Genomic DNA, 11,117 nt, shown 5'->3' on the forward strand with positions numbered 1-11,117 from the left:
AAAAGGTGTGAGAGAAGGGAGAGAGGGAGGAAGACAGAGAGCATTAATTAGTTGCTTCTTGTATATGTCCTGATGGGGATAGAACCCACAATCTTGTCTTATCAAGATGATGCTCTAAGCAACTGAGCTACCCATCCAGAGCCTGACTTCCCACTTTTTCAAAGTGATGCTATGGGGCCATGGCATATTGCCACTCCTGGGGGTTCTCTTGGCTCCAAGGTGGTTTATTTGGAGTAAACTGGCCTAGGTGACAGGCACTGTAAAGCTATAGAACAGAAATAAGGAAGTCAATGTCTATTACTTGAGAATAAAGCCCATGACCTTGGGTTAGGGCAGCTTTCTCCAAACAGCCATCCCACACCTTGCTACAGACAGCTGCAGCCAACACCATGCCTTTGGTATTGTCTACATCAGGGGTCCCCAAACTATGGCCCGGGGGCCACATGCGGCCCCCTGAGGCCATTTATCCAGCCCCCGCCGCACTTCCAGAAGGGGCACCTCTTTCATTGGTGGTCAGTGAGAGGAGCATAGTTCCCATTGAAATACTGGTCAGTTTGTTGATTTAAATTTACTTGTTCTTTATTTTAAATATTGTATTTGTTCCCATTTTGTTTTTTTACTTTAAAATAAGATATGTGTAGTGTGCATAGGGATTTGTTCATAGTTTTTTTTTTATAGTCTGGCCCTCCAATGGTCTGAGGGACAGTGAACTGGCCCCCCTGTGTAAAAAGTTTGGGGACCTCTGGTCTACATCATAAGCAGAAACGGCTCTCCATTTCACATCTGATTTTAAAGACTAAATTATTTTCCCAGGAATGACTTCTGAGAATTTTCACCTGAGACGCTAGCCCTTTAAAATCCATAACAAAGGCCTGTCAGATGCTGTGCAAGACTCTGACATATTACCCTGACATTGGGATCAATCACAGCTCAGGGTCTGAGATTCAATATATCTTGTTGAAAGGATGCAAAATTTTTAGAATGCATTACAGGGAGGTTTGCAAATCCTATGGACATAAATTAGGAGATCTACTTAATATACTTCATGTCACTGAATAGTTGCTGAGCACCTCAGTGGTGTGGAGACCGAGCAGGGCTGCTTCCCAGGCAGAAAGAATGGTGGCACCTTGGACACGTGTGCCTGTCTCCTCCACCCCACTGGGCCCCAAAGGAACTGAACTTGGATTTCCTTACATCTTATTAGCCCCATCTGACCTTGAAACTGCTATTGCTTCAAAAAAAAGGAAGGAGGAATGTTAGAAGGTAGAAAAGGTACAAAAGGCACAAGAATAAACTGAAGCAAACACGCATTTATTAGCTCAGCGAGAGGAAGTGGGAGAATATGTTTTTCTCTGGGAATTTCGATTTTGCTAATATTAAACTACTTGCAAAGCCATCACTGTTGCTTCTGATAAAGTCTGATGACTCACGAACTGCCCTGTCAGACATTTCCACTCCTGATTAAGCCAGTGGCTGTGGTTTTATAACCTGAGTTAGACCTCCCTTCTCCCCTTCAGAGCCCAGGGCTGCACGAACCTTTCCCCGCTGACCTGGACAGGCACTGTTGCAAGATGAGTAATCTTTTGCCTCGGTCAGAAATGCCTTTAGAATTAGAGGGTGGTAGAAACAGAGTGACTTTTGAACAGTATTTTTTTTTTTGCTTTGGCAATATTACCCAGCCCTGTACCTCTCTGACTCCGACACCCACACCTTTTGAAATGTCTCACTTATCAATTATTTGGTGTTAATGAAGTCAGGAAAGTGAAATTCTGGTACCCAACAGAGAACAAATCTGTGTCACCATTTATGAAGACCTGGCTGACATGCATGACCCCACACAACAGCTGCTGGCCAATGATTATACCCTTTCTTCTAGTCTTTTAAAAGTTCAAAGTGGAGGCATGATAACCTTTGTAAAGGAATTATGTGCCTGTATGTTTTCATACCCGGTCTCAAAAGAACTTCTAAAATAAGGATTATAAAATGAGCAGCTGTCTTCCTCTAGTAACTAAAGCAGTAACACAAAACCCTCTGAAACAGCAAGCCATATATTTAACTTCACTATCAACATAAATAAATAAGGTAAAATATAGACAGAGCCATGAAGCTGCCATCCTTCCTGCGGAGTGAGTTATGTCTGAAGCCAAGAAGAAAACCAGCTCTTCACAAGCAAAATGTGATCAAATCACAGGCTATGCATGCATATTGAAACATCTTTCCCTAATTTACTCAAGAAATCCGTAAGTCCTAGTAAGCACACACCAAAATATGATCTTCTGGGCAACAAACACAAAGTGAAAGACACCCCAAAATATAGTGGCTTAAGTCAAGTAGTGTGTTTCCCTCTCATGCAGAAGTCTGTTAGTCCAGGGTTGACATGATGACAACAGAGCTGGAGACCCTGACACTTTCCATCTGTGCCTCTGCTCTGGACAGGGTGCTGCCCTCATTCTCCTGGTCCAAGAGAGCTCATCATCAAATCCACATTCAAGCTCACAGCAAAGGGGAGCAGGAGGACATGATAATAGATGATCTAAAATTTTAACACATAAATTTTCCCACATCCCAGTGACTGAAACTTAAGACAAATTGCTGCACCTAAGTGGAAGAAAATTTTGAAACGTTTGCTTTATTTTGAATAGCCTTGTACCCAGCTAAAAATTAAAGGTACCAATTCTAAAAGGAAAAGAGAAAGAGTAGAAATTGGAAGACAGTCATCTCTCTGCCATATGTAACAGCCAGAGCCTGTTATAAGGTACTAAGGGATGTCAATCTTCCATACGCTGAGTATTTCTCCCTGCCTACACACCTCCTCCCATGACCCCAGACTGTCTTCACACTCTGTGCCTTCAGACACACTCCTTAATTGGGTCAGAAGCCCTGCACTGCCTGGCCCTACTCCCGTGCATTTTCTTCAGCACCACTATATTGTGTCATCAGAAATGCACGGACCGACATTATACTAGAATACTTCATCCAAAAAGAGTAGCCTCTGGGGTAGTTATGCAGAAGGCATTACCTCCTGATTACCCTGAAAATCTGTGTTGCCTCTTGTTTCACAGGAAGCTTTCTGCAGCTTTTTCAGCTCGCGATACCTTCATGGGGTCCCTCAATCAATCTTTCCATTTATTTCGATTAATCAAGTCCATAGTGATGGCCCAGGTTTAATTCAACTTTCTCCTTGAAGTTTTTCCTTACCACTTAGATCTCACTGACTGTGTTTTCCTTTGAAATTTTCTCAGCTCTTACAAAACCTTCATCCCACAGTCGACACTTGCATGCTCTGTTATGTAAGCTGTTTATAACATATAATGTCATGTATATTAATACTGTCTTCTCAATAATATCAATTCCTTGAAGACTTGGGCCATTTATCATGCTCAGTACCAGCTCAAAACTTCAAAGCTGATGAATTGACTTTTTAAAACTACTTATATGGTGCTTATCATATGACTGTCACTGTACAATCTAAACTAAAATTCATAAAAATTCATAAAGAACTTTTGAAGGTGATAGACTTTTTTCATGGCATGGAATGCAGTGATGATTTCACGGATGTATACTTATGTCCAAACTCATCAATGTGTATAGCTTTTTATATATCAGTCATAGTTCAATACAGTGATTTAAAAATAAATAGGACCTATAACATACCCCAGAATATTAAGGCTAAAGCTAATCAAGGAAGGGAGCATTAAGTATAAACCAGGAGTAAAGAGAAGGTTTTGCATAAGTACTGAAAAGTCAGACTCCCCCCTTCAGCTTGGTTCTACAAATTGTAAACATTTTTTGCCAGTAGATGCCACAGAATGGTAAAAAAAAAAGGGGGGGGTGGAAGGAGGGGACCATTGTCAGGGGTAATATTTGCTTATTCTGCCAGTTCTAGGATCCACCATTTCAATTTCAAATGTCAATAGATTCAACTCTTTCAGATATGTCTCCTTGGCAACCCCTTTAATAGTTCTTTTATGTCAAGACTTGACAACGATGAGAAAGGAATTAATTGAGCACACACTATGATATAAACAGATTAATTCTTACTAAAAAGAGATACACATACATATATTAGATATGTAGTTAATACAAATTGTAATTGATGCACACCATATGGCTATGATGTTATAATTCCATCTCATCATTACTTCTCTTGGTCTTGGATTATTCCATGCCACTTGGTGATCTACAGGACTGACCATTTTATTATGTCAAGTCTGATATATCAGTAACTTAGCAGCACCTCAGCTCTTTCTACTCCTCCTCTTGCCCTTTTCACTCCCTTCTCTGACCTGCTTTCATCTCTTCATCCTTTTCCTGGCAATAGCTTCTTTTCTTTGCTGTAGCTATGATATGAATGACATTAGAAGTTCTCATTTGGGTAGGAACTAAGTCTCTTTTGAGAAAAGTGACATGCAATAAAAATAATCATCATTCTTCAAAAATCCGTGATTATTATCATTACACTTGTTTATGCTTATTTACATGTGTATAGGCATAGCTCTACACATTGCAAATGATGCTTACTTTCTCACATCTATGCAGCTAGAATGATCCACACAATGCATACAAAGTATTTTGAGACAAAGACCTGGACATAGAAGGAAGTCATTCTTTTTCCCTTCTCTTTTTTATTCCACATTTTGCTATTCTGGCCTACAGTGCAGCTGCTCTAATTGCTCTAGCTCTGGAGTAATACAATGCATTAAAGTGGCTTTTATGATTGATTAAATGCTCCTGCTCTGTCACTACATTTAATCAATGGCAGCAACCCAACACAGCTTCATTGGTTCCAAGGCATTACAGATTCAACTTCACATATTTTGGAACAAATTATAATTTTTGTAACTACAGTATTTTTAGATCTTCAGAGGGTGACAATTATTTCTAGGAAAATAACATGTTCATTTTAATTATAATTCATTAGGATGCTCAGCATTATTGCAAGATACATTGCACTAATACCTTGACTTAGCAAAGACTGTAAAAATGTTGATTCTATATTTATTTCAATAGTTTGGGGATGACTCTCATAGTAACTGGTCATTAGAGAAAACCTGAAATTCTAGCCACCAAGTCTTCAAGACTTGAAGAGTTTATGTGGAGAATGGTCATCTGCTTAAATCTTCCATGATAGGGAAACCTTCCTTGGTTCTAGTGGCTCAAAAGATAGTTGTTCTTTTGGCCCTGGCCGGTTTGCTCAGTGGTAGAGCGTCGGCCTGGCGTGTGGGAGTCCCGGATTTGATTCCCAGCCAGGGCACACAGGAGAAGTGCCCATCTGCTTCTTCACCCCTACCCCTCTCCTTCCTCTCTGTCTCTCTCTTCCCCTCCTGCAGCCAAGGCTCCATTGGAGCCAAGTTGGCCTGGGCGCTGAGGATGGCCCTGTGGCCTCTGCCTCAGGTGCTAGAATGGCTCTGATTGCGGCAGAGCAACCCCCCAGATGGGCAGAGCATCGCCCCCTGGTGGTCATGCTGGGTGGATCCCGGTCGGGCCATGCAGGAGTCTGTCTGACTGCCTCCCCATTTCCAACCTCAGAAAAAAAAAAAAAAAAAGAAAAAAAAAGATAGTTGTTCTTTTATATATTTTTCTAGAACGCATAGTAAAATATCCTTCCCCCTTTCAGGAGTCCTATTTCTTCCCTAAGCAGCCAGCACAGATAAACCCCAAAATGATGAAAATAGCAGATTATAGCATTGGGACTCAACCATTAAAAGACACCTAAGGACAATGACCTCCTGTCCTCTGAAGATATAGCCCAAATAAGATGTTAAAAATAATTACAACAGCATCCCTTTTGTCAATAACACAGGAAGACATACATAAGTGAACTCATATACTGTGCTGATTGCATTTCTCTTTGTAAAGGAAAATGTTTCTAGGAAAAGCTACTATCAAAGAAAGCAAGAACACTGAATAACCTACATTCATAAACACACCAAAAATGGTAAGTTCTTCAGATGGTCATGAAAAGTAACTGATCAGTACCCTCCAAAAGTTCCAAAATATTGAAAGACAAAGAACAACTAAGGAATTTTTACATGTTGGAAACTAAGGAGAAATTATAACTCAATGCAATGTGGGATTTTAGATGGGCTCCTGGAATGGAAATTAGACATTAGTGGATAAACTGATGCAATTTATATAAAAGCGGTAGTTTGTTAATAGTATTATTCCAAAGTTAATTTCCTGTTTTTGATCATTGTTCTCTGGCAATGTCAGATGTTAACATTAGGGAAAACTGGGTCAAGAGTTGAAGGGAACTCTACCACTTATGTTAATTTCTTATCAAGCTAAAATTAGCTCAACATAAAAGTAAAATAAAAAAAAAAAAGTAAAATAATCAGTAAGATCAGTAAGATTGGTAGTGAATGAACTCCCTGATCATCAACTGCTAGAGGATTGGGTTGTCAGTTAGGATGCTTTTAAAAGCAAGCAATAGAAATCTAACTCAAATCAGCTTAAACAAGAACATTATTGGCTTCCTGGAAGTTCAGAGGTAGGTGGTGTAAGGTCGGTGGATAATGGGGAAATGTCAGGCCCGCGATCTTTGGCTGGGACTGCCCACAGCCAAGCATGCCAAAAGAAACTTCCCAGGAATCATTTGGAAAAAAGCGTCCTCTGCCAGCCAGTGAGGTTTCACTACATCATATTAGCTCGCCCACCCTAGGGACCCTTTAAATATCTCTCACGCAGGTCACTCCTTGCGACTTCCTTGGCCTCCATCTTTCTTCAGGGCCAGGGAACCTCATCGGGTGGGATGCATGCTCTGTACTCAATAAAGCCTTTTATTATTCCATACTTCGTGGCTCCGGCCCTCTTCCTTCTTTCTTGGCGGGGGAAAATACCTTACAGGTGGCCTTCTGGCTTGGTCCAACTGGGACTCTAGCTCTGACTTTGTTATTCTCTCCTGATCTCACCATAGACCTTCTTCAGGCTGTATTTCCTTATAGCCTTAGGATGGATGAGTCACTGAGATCTAGCTTCCTCATCTTCTTTCTAAGAAAGAGGGAGGAACCAACCCCTCTTTTCCTCTACCCTAAGAGCAAGAATCTTTCCAAAGGTCTCGACCATTTCCATTGGGTCATATGTACCAATGTAGGACAATGATGGGCAAAAAATTGTCATAATTTATTTAACTAATCAAATCCCATCTTTGAAACCGGGGACAGGCATATCTTCTCTTGAGTAACACAGCTGCATAAAGGTGAGGCAGAAACATGAGTAAAACCAGGTCTCCACCAGGATAAAGGAAATGGATGTTTGGGAGGCAAACAAAAATATTGACTGCAGTTATAATAGTATTATAATAGTATTATTATTTGAACAGGTCTTGAAATTTTAAAAAAAGATCACTATCGATTACATAAAATAAAGTACTACTCTGCAGAGTAGATAGCATACACACACAGAGAGAATAGTAACCTAACTCTTGGAACAAAAAGCTTGTTATATAGATTCAAATGTGTTTTCAGTTTACGAAGACTAGATAACTTCAGATTAGTCTGCAAATTACAGATTACCACACAATCCTAGATTTAGAGTTTCCTTACAGATCTGCACTGAGTCAGTGCAAAGCTCCTCCACCCCTAAAACCCCCCTTCTAAAATACCTCTCCTATGCATAGGCTGGCCACAGGCCTACAGTCAGGTCATTATGTTTTATGTTGCTGTTATTCTGTCTTCTGGATGGTCGCTAATACAAATGCCCTCCTCCTTCCTACGGCAGGCTTTCCAATTCTGGAAGGTAACTCCATTTCTTTTCTTCATGCTGAACAAGGTTGTCTTCAGGCAACGCATATGTGTAGTCACCCTCTGGGCCACCACGTGCCCTCCCACATGCAGCATCCACCCCAGTGTTCTATCTCAGTAAAAGGAGCACCAATGGACCTCAACGCGCAGGAAATCAGAACACTATCTTAATTAATGCAGCCTCACATTATGTGCTTAATATGTTCACATTTTTCATATTAAGTTCCTTGAGGGCTGAGGGGGAATGAGCTCCCAGGTAATAAACTGCCTAAATGTGCTGAATAACAATAGAAATGTCCCTTCCATTCTCCCTCCCATGAACTCCTGCTTAGTGGCCTCCTGAGGGTAATAACAATAAAACAAAGTTAAGGAGAAAGTTGGGGGAGAACTTAGCAGATGTTTAGCCTATCTGAGCCAGGAGACATTCTCTCCTACCAAGGCCCCAAACAGCCTTCAAACTGCAATAAAATAAACCTTGTTATTGTAGCTGAAGGAATCGCCTGAGTTATTGCCCTGCAGGCATTAGGAATTAGAATATGCATCAATCTATTCTGTGGCCTTGAGAGCAATTCTAATTCAATCTTTGAGAGTAGAGGTGAGAGGGAAAGACTGGAAAATCGTTATGTCCAGCAAATCTCCATCTCTCATTCCACACACTAAGGTGTCCTTCACACAAAATATGACTTCTGGACAAAGTGCTTAAACTGAATAAAATTCAGTCTCACACAGCCAAGCAATCTGTTCCTCTGTAGACAAGTTGTTGCTCCTCCTTCCCCAAAAAGAGAGCTCTAGTGATGGTCTGGTCTCACTAGATGGGGTGACCAGACAGCCTGATGGGCCAGGACAGTCCCAATGAGTCCCTGTTGAAGTACACAATAATCATAATACAACCCCCACGTAGCATATGAGACAGTGACACCCAACATCATACAACTTGGTCATAGCAGGGCCAGCTATAGAACTCCCATCTCCTGAGGCTTATTTCAAAATTTTCCCTAGGAAATCTCACTGTGAGGCACTTATTCTTCTCCCCCTCCTGCGTTGAGACAAGGGGTAAGAAAGACAGCCAAGGAGACCTTGTTTTTTCCTCTCTGTACATTACTTTGCTGAGTTATCTATTTTTTTATTTATTGGATGGAAGAGATAGCATGATTTAAGAAACTTTTTTTTTTGCTGCTTCTTTATAAAGTATTGTTTACCAATAAAGTACATAGAAGAAGACATAGGTACTAAACTCATGGACCTGGGTTTTAAAGAGCATTTTATGAATTTGACTCCACAGGCAAGAGAAGTGAAGGCAAAAATTAATGAATGGGACTACACCAGACTAAGAAGTTTTTGCTCAGCAAGAGAAACTGATAACAAAATAAACAGACAGCCAACTAAATGGGAAATGATATTTTCAAACAGCAGCTCAGATAAGGGCCTAATATCCAAAATTTACAAAGAACTCATAAAACTCAACAACAAACAAACAAACAATCCAATAAAAAAATGGGAAGAGGACATGAACAGACACTTCTCCCAGGAAGAAATACAAATGGCCAACAGATATATGAAAAGATGCTCAGCTTCATTAGTTATTAGAGAAATGCAAATCAAAACTACAATGAGGTACCACCTCACCCCTGTTAGATTAGCTATTATCAACAAGACGGGTAATAGCAAATGTTGGAGAGGCTGCGGAGAAAAGGGAACTCTCATCCACTGTTGGTGGAATGTAAAGTAGTACAACCATTATGGAGGAAAGTATGGTGGTTCCTCAAAAAACTGCAAATAGAACTACCTTATGACCCAGCAATCCCTCTACTGGGTATATACCCCAAAACCTCAGAAACATTGATATGTAAAGACACATGTAGCCCCATGTTCATTGCAGCACTGTTCACAGTGGCCAAGACATGGAAACAACCAAAAAGCCCTTCAATAGAAGACTGGATAAAGAAGATGTGGCACATATACACTATGGAATACTACTCAGCCATAAGAAATGATGACATCAGATCATTTACAGCAAAATGGTGGGATCTTGATAACATTATACGGAGTGAAATAAGTAAATCAGAACTACATGATTCCATACATTGGTGGAACATAAAAACGAGACTAAGAGACATGGACAAGAGTGTGGTGGTTACCAGGGGTGGGGGGAGGGAGGACATAGGAGGAAGGGAGGGAGAGAGTTAGGGGGAGGGGGAGGGGCACAGAGAACTAGATAGAGGGTGACGGAGGACAATCTGACTATGGGCGTGGGGTATGCAACATAATTTAATGACAAGATAACCTAGACATGTTTCTTTGAATATATGTACCCTGATTTATTAATGTCATCCCATTAACATTAATAAAAATTTATTAAAAAAATAAATAAATAAAAATAAAGTATTGTTTACTTTATCTTTGCTAAGTAATGTGTGATTACTAAAGGACAGTTGGAAGATACAGAAAACGTACAAAGAAAAGAAATGTTCAGTCTCAGAATGTGGCAGAGGGAGAGTCTATAAAGAAAAAAGTCCAACTTTTGTTTGTTTAGAATCATACCTTCAACTCTACTGACTCTTCCCAGATTGTCCTTTCTACTTTCTCCTATGAATCCATGTGTGTGCATGTTTTTAAGGCCTCTCCCAATCTTTTCCTAAGAGCCCTGGTCTGCAATAATCCCTAATAATTTCTCTCGCTCCAGGGGGTCTCGACCACTTATTTCACACATGGTATATACCCCTTTCTGACTTTCTATTACTTATTTTATTGCAAAACTTTCTCTCCAACTAGATTCACACTTCTTCATGGAACAGGATCCTTATCCCTCTCCATATCCGTATCAGCTTGTCTACACCTGACAAGAGACTAAGAGTTATATATCTTTTGTAGTTTATGACCATGATGACCATGATGGTGATGCTCTCAAATAGGTTTAGAATGACTGTTTAGTCTTTGCACGTATAGTGCCTTCATATTTTTTTTATTATTAGCCTTGACTACATATCTTAAAGAACTTTTAAATCCTGTAAATAATACCTGTGTCCCCTCATAGAAAATTACATTCAGGCCTAGAGCTTCTCAGATAGAGAAGGATGTTGACAAATGGCTGCAAATTCAGTGGAGAGTTGCGAGATTGATTAAGGGGATGCAGGGTTTGATTTATGAGCAAACATTAAAGGACTAAATATGTATAGCTGGGCTCTACAGCCATTCAAAGTGGGCCTGGGGGACCTGACAACTGTGTATCAGTAGCCAGAGGATGAAAACAGCATTGCGAGAACTGCTTAAATTAGGGGAAAGTGCCTTTGGTGATACTCAGCAGGGACTGCCATTCTGGGGATACGTGTCCTACTCTATGGATTCAGGGGTTCTCAAACCATCATGTGCACATTA

The sequence above is a fragment of the Saccopteryx leptura genome, chromosome 11 (assembly GCF_036850995.1).
Source record: "Saccopteryx leptura isolate mSacLep1 chromosome 11, mSacLep1_pri_phased_curated, whole genome shotgun sequence".
NCBI classification, from domain to species: domain Eukaryota; kingdom Metazoa; phylum Chordata; class Mammalia; order Chiroptera; family Emballonuridae; genus Saccopteryx; species Saccopteryx leptura.